General features: G+C 43.1%; 1 pseudogene; it reads right to left on the bottom strand.

The window, feature by feature from the left end:
* Positions 1–351: 351 nt before the first annotated feature.
* LOC100657416 (small ribosomal subunit protein uS5-like) lies at positions 352–1,306 on the bottom strand (annotated as a pseudogene).
* Between the last annotated feature and the right edge of the window lie 11,370 nt (positions 1,307–12,676).

The following is a 12,676-nucleotide window of genomic DNA, read 5'->3' as shown; positions in this document are numbered from 1 at the left end:
GTTAAAGACAGATACCCATGTAATTGTAGGATACAGTTACAATAAGAACAGCAAACATTTATGGGACACATGAAGTGCCAGGCACTGTGCTGAGCATGTTATGTGACATTATTTCCTGTAATTCCCTCAACAGCCCTGTGCAACAGAGCCCTATTAGCTTCAATTCACAAGGAGGAGGCCACAGCTCAGGGAGGTGTAGAAACCTGCCTGAGATTGCATGAGGAGAGAGCAGCAGAGCTGAGCTGGCCTTCGGTTCCAGACAGCAGGACTGCTAACCACCCCTGTGCTGTCTCAATAGGTGTGGCAAGATTCGGTGTCAGCCTGCCTGAGTTCAAAGACCAACTTTACTACTTCTTTTTTTTTTTTTTTCAGGCTTAATTCACTTTATTTTTCTTGTATAAAAACCACTATGAGGTGGTCACAGCTGGAGCTTGGGTCCTCTGCATGGAGACTCTGGCGTGATTCTTTACCAGGTCGTCAGTAAATTCCTGGTAGGGAGACTTGATGAACGCAGTCTTGTTCCAGAGGTCAGGGGTGAGATAGCTGTAGGTCTTGGAGATAGCATCAAAGGTGGCCTTAGCAAAGTTGCCCAGGGTGGCAGTGCAGCCCCTGGCCGAGGTGTAGCAGTCGTCGATACCAGTCATCATCAACAGTTTCTTGGGCACAGGGGCTGAGACTATGCCAGTGCCCCTGGGTGCAGGGATGAGGCGCACCAGCACAGAACCACAGCGCCCAGTCACCTTTCAGGGAACAGTATGGGGCTTGCCGATCTTGTTTCCCCAGCAGCCTCGCCGCACAGGGACAATGGAGAGCTTGGCCAGAATGATGGCCCCACGGATGGCGGTGGCCACTTCCTTGGAACACTTCACACCTAGGCCAACATGGCCGTTGTAGTCCCCAATGGCAACAAATGCCTTGAATCTGGTCCGCTGGCCAGCACGCGTCTGCTTCTGCACAGGCATGATTTTCAAAACATCATCCTTTAGGGCCATCCCCAAGAAGAAGTCAATGATCTCAGACTCCTTGATGGGCAGGGAGAAGAGATAGATCTCCTCCAGGGACTTGATCTTCATATCCTTGACCAGGCGGCCCAGCTTGGTAACCGGAAGCCATTCTTTGTCTTCGGCTTTGCCTCCGCGATCTCCGCGACCCCGGGCTCGGCCCCGGCCCCAGCCGCGACCCCGGCCCCGCAGGCCACTGCCAAAGCCTCCGCAGAAACCGCCACGGGTTCTCGTCCCCGGGCCCCTGGGGCCTCCAGGCCCCCGGGGCCTCTGGGCCCTTCCGCTGCACCGGCGTCATCCGCCATTTGGTGTTTTCTCGGAGAAAAAGCCAACTTTACTACTTCTTAACTACGTAAACATCCACCACTCATCTGTCAGCTTGTCATATGTGGTGGCTTGTGTGTGCTTGCATATTTCAAATACCAACAAGGTCACCCATGGTAAACAGGTTTCAGCAGAGCATCTAAACCAAGACAGACTAGGAAGAAGGTCCTGGCAATCTACTTCTGGGAACTAGCCAGTAAATACCCTATGCATCACAACAGAATATTATCTGATACAGTGCTGGAAGATGGTTTCCCTAGATTGGAAGGCACTCAATAATGGATTCAAACGTATTAACAATTGTGAAGATGGTGCAGGATTAGGCAATGTTTCATTCTGTTACACATGGGGCCACCGTGTGTCAGAGATGGCCTTATGACAACTAACAACAGTAAGCATCTGCATGATTCTCAGCCTTGCTGTGATGGTTAACGCTGTGAGTCAGCTTACCTAGGCTGATATTCAGTGGTTTGGCGACACTATGTAATCATCCTCCATTTTGTGATCTGATGTAAGCAGCCAATCAGTTGAAAGGGGGGCCTACCCCCAATATATAAACGGATGTTCTGAAAAGCTCGCTTTTTTTCAATTCTGCATTCTGCTCTTCACTTGACCTCTGGCTCTGGGGCCCTGAAAAGCCTTCATTCAGCCTGCCACTTGACCGGCAGATTTTGGGTTTGCCAGCTTTTGTGACCACGTGAACCAGCAGAAGATTCCAGCCTGCCAGAAGCCTTCAGCCTGTCGCCTGATCCACAGATTTGGGAATTGTGTGAGCCTTCTCCTTGAAGTAAATTTCTCTCTATATATACATTTCTATACAGTTCACTGGTTTTGTTCCTCTAAAGAACACAGACTAAGACGCTTGCTAAACCTCAGTTTCCTCATCTCTAAAATGAGCCAATAAATGTCCCCCCCTTAGAGAATTAACATGAAAATTGAATGAGATATGTAAACAAAGCTCTTAACTGGGTGCCTAGAGCCTAAGAAGCACCAGATAAATATTGGCCATGTCTGAGTATTTCTGAATCCTCCAATGCTCACGATCTGAGACAGCAAGCACCTGACAAGAGCACTGCTGGCGTCCAAGTCTATTCAGTAGATCAGAGTAGTGGGTGTAGCAATCACCACGCTGAATTGACATGATGAGCCATTGTTCCTAGAAGCCAGACTCCCACATATATTGCTGGAAGAGTGAAGAGTGTCAGTGATTTTGTGTCACTGTGAAAGTTTTATTTGCTGCAATGGCAGATCTGGAAGGTACCAAACCACCTGGAAGAAGCACTCAGGTGAACCCCCACGCACAGGGAATACTGCTGTGCCCTGAGCAGAGTCATTTTTTTTTAACTTGGAGGAATCTCTACAAGGGGAAGAAAAAGTGATACAAATGTCCTCCAGGAGGCCTCTGAGCCCTCCTGCACTAAGAAGAACCTGGAAGGAGTCCTTAGTCCAATCGCTACAATTTTCTGATCTGTCTGTGGTTGATTGCCCTGGTCGTGTGAATTTGCATCATTAACGTGCCACAAGATACACTGTCATCTTAGAATGCAGAGAGAAGAAATCATACATGTGCATTCTAACAATACAATCATGGAAGCAATTTATTTTGAACATTACTTTGGAGTGAGGCCTTTATGCAACCAGAGATTTAATAAATACATGGATATGAGGCTGCATTTTTCACTTAGGTTCATCAAACACAGAGAGATTTACCATTATGGAGAGCGAGAGTTTGGAATCAGACCGGGGTTTTTCCTTGCAGAGATTAAAAAGACAGATGGTGAGGTGCTGAGCTCAGGAAAAAGGCTTTACAATCAAGGGATTAGAATTTATTCCTCAATCTGGCGTTTAGGTTCAGTCTGCAGGCACAGGGTCAACTCATGCCACCAGAAGATTCCATTATTTCAGTTTCCTGGGGACCATTCAGCCAAAATGACCAATTCTATGAGTCTCGGGGGAAGACACACTTCAGGAAGTTAAAATATCTATTTCAATGGTGTCTAATTCCATGGCATATGTATGTATATGAATATCTATCTATCTAGTTAATAAATGTCACGTCCATTCTGTCAGTTGCTTAAAACAAAAGCCTCGAAGCCATGCTTGGTCCCTCTCTTCCTCACACATCCCACATCAAATCCATTAGGCAATCTCCTCAGCGTCACCCTCAACGTTGATCAGGAATTTACTGCTTCTCCCCTCTCTCCTCTACCACTGCAGCCCAAGCTCTCATTGCTATTTCTTGCTGGCCTATTGCCATCGCTTTCCACCTGGTCCCTCTGTTTACACTCTCACTCACCACCAGCTGATCTCTTTAAGATGAAATGTCGCAACCCCATCTAAATGGCTTCACAACCCACTTAGAATCAATAAACCTTACTAGGTCTTAGGTGGCCCAGTAGGGTCACCTAAGTAGCCCCTCATGACTGCAGCCACATCCCCTTCCCTCTCTCCTGGCTCACCACACCCCAGCCTCAATCGCTCCCTGAGTTGTTCAAGAGCACCAAGTCTGCTCCCTCCTCCAGGCCTCTGCACGAGGGTCTTCCTGGGACATTCTTATTCCAGGTAGTCACTTTGCTATTTCTACACTTCACTCAAATGTCTGTTTCATTGTCACCTCCTCAAAGAGGATATCCTGTCTACAGTCGGCCCTCCATACCCATGGGTTCCACATCCATGGAGTCAACCAATTGCAGATCAAAAATATTTGGGGGGGAAAAAAGTTTCTACATGGTTGCATCTATACTGAACATGTACACACTTTTTTTTATCTTGTCCCTATTTCATAAACAATACAGTATAATAACATTTACGTAGCATTTACATTATATCAGGTATTGCAAGTAATCTAGAGACGATTTAAAGTATACAGGAGGATGTACATAGGTTATATGCAAACACTACACCATTTTATATAACGGACTTGAGCACCTGCAAATTTTGGAATCCAACCCGGAACCAATCCTCCGCAGATACCCAGGGACGGCTATATTTATAGTAACCAGTTGTCTTTGAGTGGATTCCAATGCATGGTGACCCATGTGTGTCAGTGGAGAACTGCGCTTCGTAAGGTTTGCAATGGCTGATTGTTCGGAAGTAGATCACCAGGTCTTTTTTACAAGGTGTCTTTGGGTGGACTTGAACCTCCAACCTTTTGGTTAGTGGCCAAGAGTGCTAACCATTTGTACCACTCAAAACCAAACCAAGCCAAATCAAACCTGTTCTATCGAGTTGATTCTGACTCATGGTGACCCCATGTGTTTACACAGTAGGACTGCTCCATGAAATTTCTTGGCTGCAATCTTTATGGAAGCAGATCACCAGGTTTTTCTCCTGTGGAGCAGCTGAGTGGGTTTGAACCACCAACCTTTAGGTTAGCAGTCGATCACAAACTGCCTACACCACCCAGGCTCCTTTGCAGCACCCAGGAACTCTTTTATAGTAGAACCCCTTTACCCTGCTTTTGTTTTCTTCAGCGACCTAATCCCAACCTGGTGTTCTCTTATACATTTGTTTGTTTTCTGCCTCTCAGACAGAATGCAAACTCCATGATGTCAGAGGCTTTATCCGTTTTGTACACCACCATATTCCCAAGCACATAGAACTCAGCACACAATAGCCACTAAGGAATGACTGAATAAATGATCACATGCCAGGAAATAATGCAGGCTTCACCGTAGAGCCAGGCCTCCTATGGTGCTCAGACAGGAGTGCAGGGTCTAGGGAAATTGGACTTTTCCTCCACTCCCCGTCCAGCCTATCTCCTCCTTGGTGTTAGAGGGGAACACCAAGGGCAGCCTTAAAGGTAGAAAGAATCCATATGGGCCGCCTGAGGGGCAAATGTGAAAAGAGAGAAGATTAACCTGGCTGTGCCTCAGTGGCCTGAGAGAATGAGGCTACAGTGGCTCCTTATGCAGTAGCAGTGAAGCTTCAGGTCATTTTTAGCCCCCTGGCAGCATCCCCTCCCAACCGCCCACCAGCTGCCTCCCTGAGAATCTGCCAAGTCCTGAATCCACCAAAATGTGTGGTCTGCACCAATTTTTTTATATAGGGATGAGTCTGGTCATATCCCTCTAAGTACCCCACATGCTAATTCCTCCATATGGAAATGACAGTTTTAACCCAGAGGAATGTGTGGATCCAAGTAACACCTAGTCCTGGATATGCCAAATTAAAAGTTGGCTCTACCTGGTAGCGTCTCTACCTCTGCTCCAGAGACACTGTTACACAACACACAACAACAGTGGGTTTACCTCTACTCAGTAATGCCAGACTCATCTAAATGGGTCTTCTAGAATATTCCAGCTATGCTGGAGACCTAGTCTTCATCAGGGGCAGTTGGGATATTTCAAAGTTGGTTTGGGCAAATTATTATACTACTGCAATAGTTAAAAATAACCAAACCAATTGCCGTTGAATCGATTCCGACTCATAGTGACCCTATAGGACAGAGCAGGACTGCCCCACAGGGTTTCCAAGGAGCGGCTGGTGGATTCAAACTGCCAACCATTTGGTTAGCAGCCGAGTTCTTAACCACTATGCCACCAGCCTCCCCTTGGAAACCCTACTCTGTCTTATAGGGTCGCTGTGAGTTGGAATCAACTCAATGGCAATGGGTTTGGTTTTGGTTTTACGACAGTTACATAATAATTTTCATTTATTAAATGCCTGTCCTATGCCAAACTTTGTGTGAGGTATTTCACATGCTTTGTCTCTTGTCGTCCTTTCAAGGTAGATGTTCTTATCCCAATTTAACAGATTAGATTTGAAGAAACTGACCAAGTTCACACAGCTCACTTCTGAAATTAGCACCAGAAGCAGCATTCCAACCAGTCATTCTGATTCCAAAATACCAATGTTTTTGCTTCCATAAATCAAGAGAGCCCTCTATGTAGGCCACCACTATCCTAAAACTTGGGGATCATTTGTCCGAGTGACTGAACAAAGTAGAGAAGGATGATGTGAAAATCCACCCATCCTCTCACGCCCAGGTAAAGGACACTGACACACTGGTTGTCTACAAACGTTGATGCATGGCCGCTTGCCCAGTATTCTCCAGCAACAGTGAACCTAAAGGCTCCTGGTTTTGACAATGCAAAGAGAACAAACAGAAAGTGGACATTGGAAGAGAAGTGACAGGGCATGGGCAGCAGAGGAAACTTTCCCTCTATGGTGAAAGAAAAAATAAATAATTTATCACAGAGACAAGCTTTGGGGTGATATGCTTTTGTCGCTGGGTGCCATCAAGCCTATGTTTACTCATAGCAAGCCCACACGTGACAGAGTAGAACTGCCCCCAGAGGGTTTCCTAGGATGCAATCTTTATGGAAGTAGATCACCAGGTCTTTCTCTGCGGAGCCTCTGGGCGAGCTCAAACCACCAACCTTTTGGTTAGCAGCCAAGCACTTAATCAGTGCCCCACCAGGACTCCTTTGGGGTAATATGAAGAAGTGCAAAGTCTCGAGAGAAGAAAAGGAAAGCCTTTGTTCCTTAGCACCTTGGTGGTTGTTGTTAGGTGCTGTTGAACAAAGCAACGAAACTTGATGAAGACAAACACGCTGATTTTGTTACTGTCATTAGGGACCATCGAGTCAATTTCATCTCATAGTGACCCTACGTATAATAGAATGAAACACTGCCCATTCCTGTGCCATCCTCACACTCTTTGCTATGCTTGACCCCATCATTGCAGCCACTGTGCCAATCCATCTCATTGAGGGTCTTCTACTCTTTCGATGACCCTCTCCTTTACCAAGCATGATGTCCTTCCTGATAACATGTCCAAAGCACCCAAGACGATGTCTCACCATCCTTGCTTCTAAGTAGCATTCTAGCTGTACTTCTTCGAAGACAGATTTGTTTGTTCTTCTGGCAATCTGTGGTATATTTAATGATAATTAATAGTTCTTATTTTTTTTATTCATTTACTCCTTAAGTTTTAAATATGTTACTACATTTTATCTCCTAAACAGCCTTACAGGGTGTGTCATCCACGTTTGGCTGCCACTTGTCCACTTGTCCTAATCTGTTTTAGCCCTAAGCCAATCTGAACACAAAGCCCAGCTCTTTCACTGGTTTCCACAACAGGACAAATCACATCAATTCTTCTGTAGCTTTAAGTTTGTACTTCCTTAAAAATTACATGATCTTGGCATAGAATCGGGAAGGAGTTCAAATCCACCAGTGGCTCCTTGGAAACCCTATGGGGCAGTTCTACTGTGTCCTATAGAGTCGCTAGGAGTTGGAATTGACCGGACAGCAATGGGGTTGGTTGGGTTTGGCATAGAATCACAACACAAAATGTTGTCATTCATAAAATCAGGGAGGTTATCATGCCTGCTTTATGGGCTCCCAGGGTGTTCTAAGGATTCATCCGATACTACTAACAAAGTAATATGAGATTCTCTGAAAACGTGGATTATCATTTGAAGACTATCATTTTTTAAGAAACACGTGGATTAGAGGAGCTAAACCGCAAAGAGAATCCCCATTTGGAAGTGAGTAACATTTTGCAGTTTCAATTATCACTTCATTGACTACCCCTGTGTGCCAGGCTCTATGGGAGTGGGGAAAGAAATGGTCCCTGGCCAGGAGTAGCTCAAAATCTGGTTGAGAAGATGTCATAAGTATGCCCAGAATACTCAGGAGCTCTGTGGGGTTTTCTTGGCTGTGATCTTCATGGAAGCAGGTCGCCAGCCCTTTCTTCCATGCACTACTGTGTGGGTTTCAACCACCAACATTTAGGTTAGTAGACCAAACTGTTGGCACTGCTGAGAAACCTTGTTTTTACATCACTAGGTAAAAGTCCATTCTTGTTCCAAACTGCAAGAACGTTTCCTTATTTTCACCTTATATTCTTGTTGGTAGGAAAAAAAAAAAAAAAGCCAGACAGTTCTTCTGTAAGTCATTATACTCTGAAGATATTTAGTATCAGGCTGATTGCTGAATAAAAGATCTGTTTACCATCACATCTAATCCTCCACAACTGAATTCCATCCCCTGCGTGGCTTTCTCCTCCATTTCCTCTCATTTCCCCCTTTCAACCACCTTTGATACATTCCAGTTTCTAGCAAATGCTGCTGAAGTCTCAGCTATTTTCCTTAGATTACATAATTTTCCAGAAAACTCAGAAGTTGATCTGCTTAACAATTTATTCATTTTTCCTCTAAAGAATAGTATTATTTTTCCTCTCTAAGAAAGTGAGCTTTGTCATATTGCCTCTTCAGTTTAGAAAGAGCCATTAGCCAGCTTGCATTGAATTAAAAAAAAAAAAGCTGAATGCTACTCTGATTCTCACCAGAGCGAAATATTTTCCCCATCTACCCAGAAATAGTGATGGAAAATCTCTTCCTTTCACACAATATTTGAGCGTAATTGGCAAAAGCCTTCAATTATGGAGGAAGTCTTATAAGAACTAGTCTTTCTCTCAACAAAAACTCTAATCCATTCGGATTTATGTGACTCTATTAGCTGAAGCCTTTCTGTTTAGTTAATAACATGAATTGCTTTTTAAAGTTTGCCTATATCTTCCATGAATGTCTCCAGCCATTTCCCCTCTTCTTCACAGAATTTAGATGTAAAAAAACTGTGTACCTTAGTGCTGTTTTATAGAAATACTACAATACTAGCAAATTACAATAGTTCCCTACAAATTTAGTCTAAGACTTTCATCAGCATAGAACTGATGAGATAAGATAGTTTAAATAATTGGCCATAATAAAAAATGAATTATTAAAGCCAGGAAAAATCTTTCCAATAGAGCATCCATTTTTTTCACATTTAATAAAGAGAGCTGACTTTAAACAATGCTTAGCAGATAGTTTATAAACTGTCTTTAAGAGGCTCAATTTGAAGGGATTGGGGTGGGAATTATTGGACAAACCAGAAGACCGAGTCTTGATTCTTACACTAATCTCCTATAAGCTCATGGGCAAATAACTTCACCTCTCTTCACTTTCATCCCCTAGTCTATAAAACAGAATAATAATATCTGCCTAATAGGATCCTTGGAATCGCTGGGTGGTAGAAACGGTTAACATATTTGGCTGCTAACCAAAAGGTTGGAGGTTTGAGTCCACTTAGAGGTACTCTGGAAGAAAAACCTGGCAATCTACTTCTGAAAAATCAGCCATTGAAAGCCCGATGGAGCACAGTTCTACTCTGACAGACATGAAGTCGCCATGAGTTAGAATCGATTCAATGGTAACTGGTTCACTGGTTAATAGGGTCCTTGAAATTATCCAATTTTACATGTGTAAAAATATAATACCATTGATTTCTCAGGCTTCGCAAGAACCAAAATGTTTGTATACACCCAAACAAACTTGTGATATAAATTATTCACAATGAGAAGTTGTACATGCAAATATACAGAACGTACCCATGCACAAAAATACCAAATGACTTACAGCATCGTAATCTAACCTTCTAATTGAGGCAGAAATGGTCCCCACAAACCCCTTCCAGGTGGCTTTCCCACCATAGTGTGAACACTTACGGTGGCAGGAAGCCCACCCCGTCACAAGCAGACCCATTCCAGCTACTAAAAGTTGTTTTTGCTGCACCCTTTTTACTTCCTCGGGTTCTAGTCCTATTCTGTAGTGCTATACAGAAAGGCCTGATCTCTATTCCACATGACAGCCCTTTGATTATTTAAAACCAATATCCACTATACACACAAACACATATACACACCCAATGAATAGCAGGTATTGTTGGATACCTGCTGCGTGCCAGGCATTGCGATAGAGGAATTATCTGTTACCTCACCAAAACATCACAGAAACCCAGTGTAGTGGGTTTATTTACTACACACACAGATGAAAGAACTGAGGCTCAGAGAGGGTAGGTCATCTGTCCAAGGTCACATGGCTAATAATAAAAGAACCAAGGATCAAACTCAAGTCTGCCAGACTCCACAGCCCATGTCATTAACCACTATACTTTATTTCTAAACATGTCCTTTAAGCAAACATTCTTTAAGCCCAGTTCCTTCAGGCCTTCCTTTTATGCCACATTTCTCAGGCCTTTTTCAACTTAGTCCCATTTTCAGGACTCTCTTAATAACTCCATTCAAATGTGTGAACCACAAAATAAACCATACACAATGACCAGTGCCATATGTCAACTATTCCAGACAATCTTACTATACCTTTTTGGTAAATTTGCTCCCCAATTGTCCCAAAAGATCATTTCATACTTGTTCCTTTCTCCTCAAACTGCCTAAACCTGCTCCCCTTTCCCACTCTCAGTTGATGGTCATTCCTCATGCTCCTCTGAGAAAATAAATGTGAATCAACTGTATCTGACTCACAGTCCCACCAGCAGATATAAGAACCCACCCTCTCCCTTCCCTCCTATCACAACATCTCTGCCCCATTCCTCTGGCTGGTACTTGTGTTCCTGCCTTCGCGTGGACTGCCCTCCTGAAATTATCCCTCCCTAAACTACTGCTTTGGTCCCTTAACTATATTCCCAATTCTTGCCCTGTTATGGATTGAATTGTGTCCTCCAAAAAGTTATGTATCTGTGAATGTGACCCTGTTTGGAAATAGAGTTTTTCTTCTGTTATTTTAATGAAGTCATACTGGACTAGAAACCAAAAAGAAAGGTGACCCTGTAGCAGAGAGTAGATCTGTCTCATAGGGTTTCCAAGAAGCAGCTGGTGGATTCAAACTGCTGACCTTTTGGATAGCAACCAAGCTCTTTAACCACTGCGTCACCAAGGGGTCCTAAATCTAATCCCTTCTGAGTGGTGTCTTTTAAAAAGAGAAAACAGACACCAAAAGAAGCACAGAGGAAGAGACCATGTGAACCATTCCTAAGCCAAGGAACACCAACAAACACGAAGGGTTACCAACAAAGAAGGACCCTCCCCCAGAGCTGATGCCTTGATTTGAACTTCTAGCCTCCAAAACTGTGAGACAATAATTTTCTGTTCTTTAAAGTCACCCATTTGTGGTATTTTTATTATGGCAACACTAGGCAACTAAGACATGCTCCTCAATAAATTTTTCTCCACAAATCAGCCAAGATGATAGTCTCAAAGTATAAGTCAGTCCATCTCTCTTCCCTGCTCCAAACCCCCCAAAGGCTTCCCGTCACACTAAGAATAGAATTCAAAACATCTTATTAGAAGGCTTTGCTTCCTGTGGTCCCTTCCTACCATTTCATTCTTACCTTCCACACTTCTCCCCCTAGTTCACTTTGTTACAGTCACATTGGTCTTCCCGTGTGTTCCAAAATCCTGTCATGCTTTTTGTCATATTAGAACTTCTTATGATTCAGGTATCAGACTAAATGTCAATCCAAGAAGGCCCTTCTCCCTCTCTAGTGCAGGCACTCTCTACACAATTAACTGACTTGATTTTCTTCATAGCATTTGTTACTGTCTAAAATTATTATATTTATCTGTTTCCTTGTTTATTCTATGTTCTCCCACTAGAATGAGAGCAGGCATTTTATCTGTCTGCTCACCACTGTATCCCCAGTGCCTAGAACAATGGCCAGCACGCAGTACACACCCAATAAATATTCATTGAATGAGCGAATAAAATTTACCAATTAACTAATAGTATTTTATAATGCAACAATTTCTAAGCATAGTCCTAACCAAGATAGTTGTTTTAGACTCAACAAAATGATTTTTCCAATCATCAATTATGTCACTAAATTAAATGTAATTTAATTTAACACAAAGTTATAAAGCACCTACTATGTGCAAGTCACTACTGTAGATGCTTTGGATAATGCGAAAGTAAAATACTGTTATAATTCCTGCCCCCTGGAATGGATAGGGCAAGAGATATCCAGAAATAGAGGGGATATTCTTGAATATAAAAATTAGTTTGACATAAAACTAATAATTTTGAGTCTTTTGAGGCTATGGAGAGGTGATACGACAGATAAATAAACCAAAGTACTGTTATTAGGATACGAAACACGACACTATTTCTAAGGACATTAAGGGAAATTCCTCTAGGGGAAGGGTCTGGGTAGACTCTTTGAACTAAACTTGGACTTTTGAAATTAACTCTAGAAGAATGCACTTGGATTTTGACAACCAGATAGGCCAAGTGGAGGTAAAACATGACAAAGATGAAATTCCAAATTCTCATGGAATCTAGACTTTCGGGGACCATTGAGGCTGGATGAATCCCTGAAACTATTGCCCTGAGATAATTTTAAACCTTAAACCTTAAGCCAAAAATATCTCCTGAAGATTTCTTTAAACCAAATAATAGTTTAGCTTAATAAGTAAAAAATGTATACGCTGAACACTGTGCTCCTTTAAAGAACTATCTCTACGGGATCAAACTGACAACAGCAACTCAAAAAGTTAGACAGGAAACCTA

Source organism: Loxodonta africana, chromosome 11, assembly GCF_030014295.1.
Source record: "Loxodonta africana isolate mLoxAfr1 chromosome 11, mLoxAfr1.hap2, whole genome shotgun sequence".
In the NCBI taxonomy this organism is placed as follows: Eukaryota; Metazoa; Chordata; class Mammalia; order Proboscidea; family Elephantidae; genus Loxodonta; species Loxodonta africana.
The sequence above is the reverse complement of the archived record's forward strand: the minus strand, read 5'-3'. Positions and strand labels throughout refer to the sequence as shown.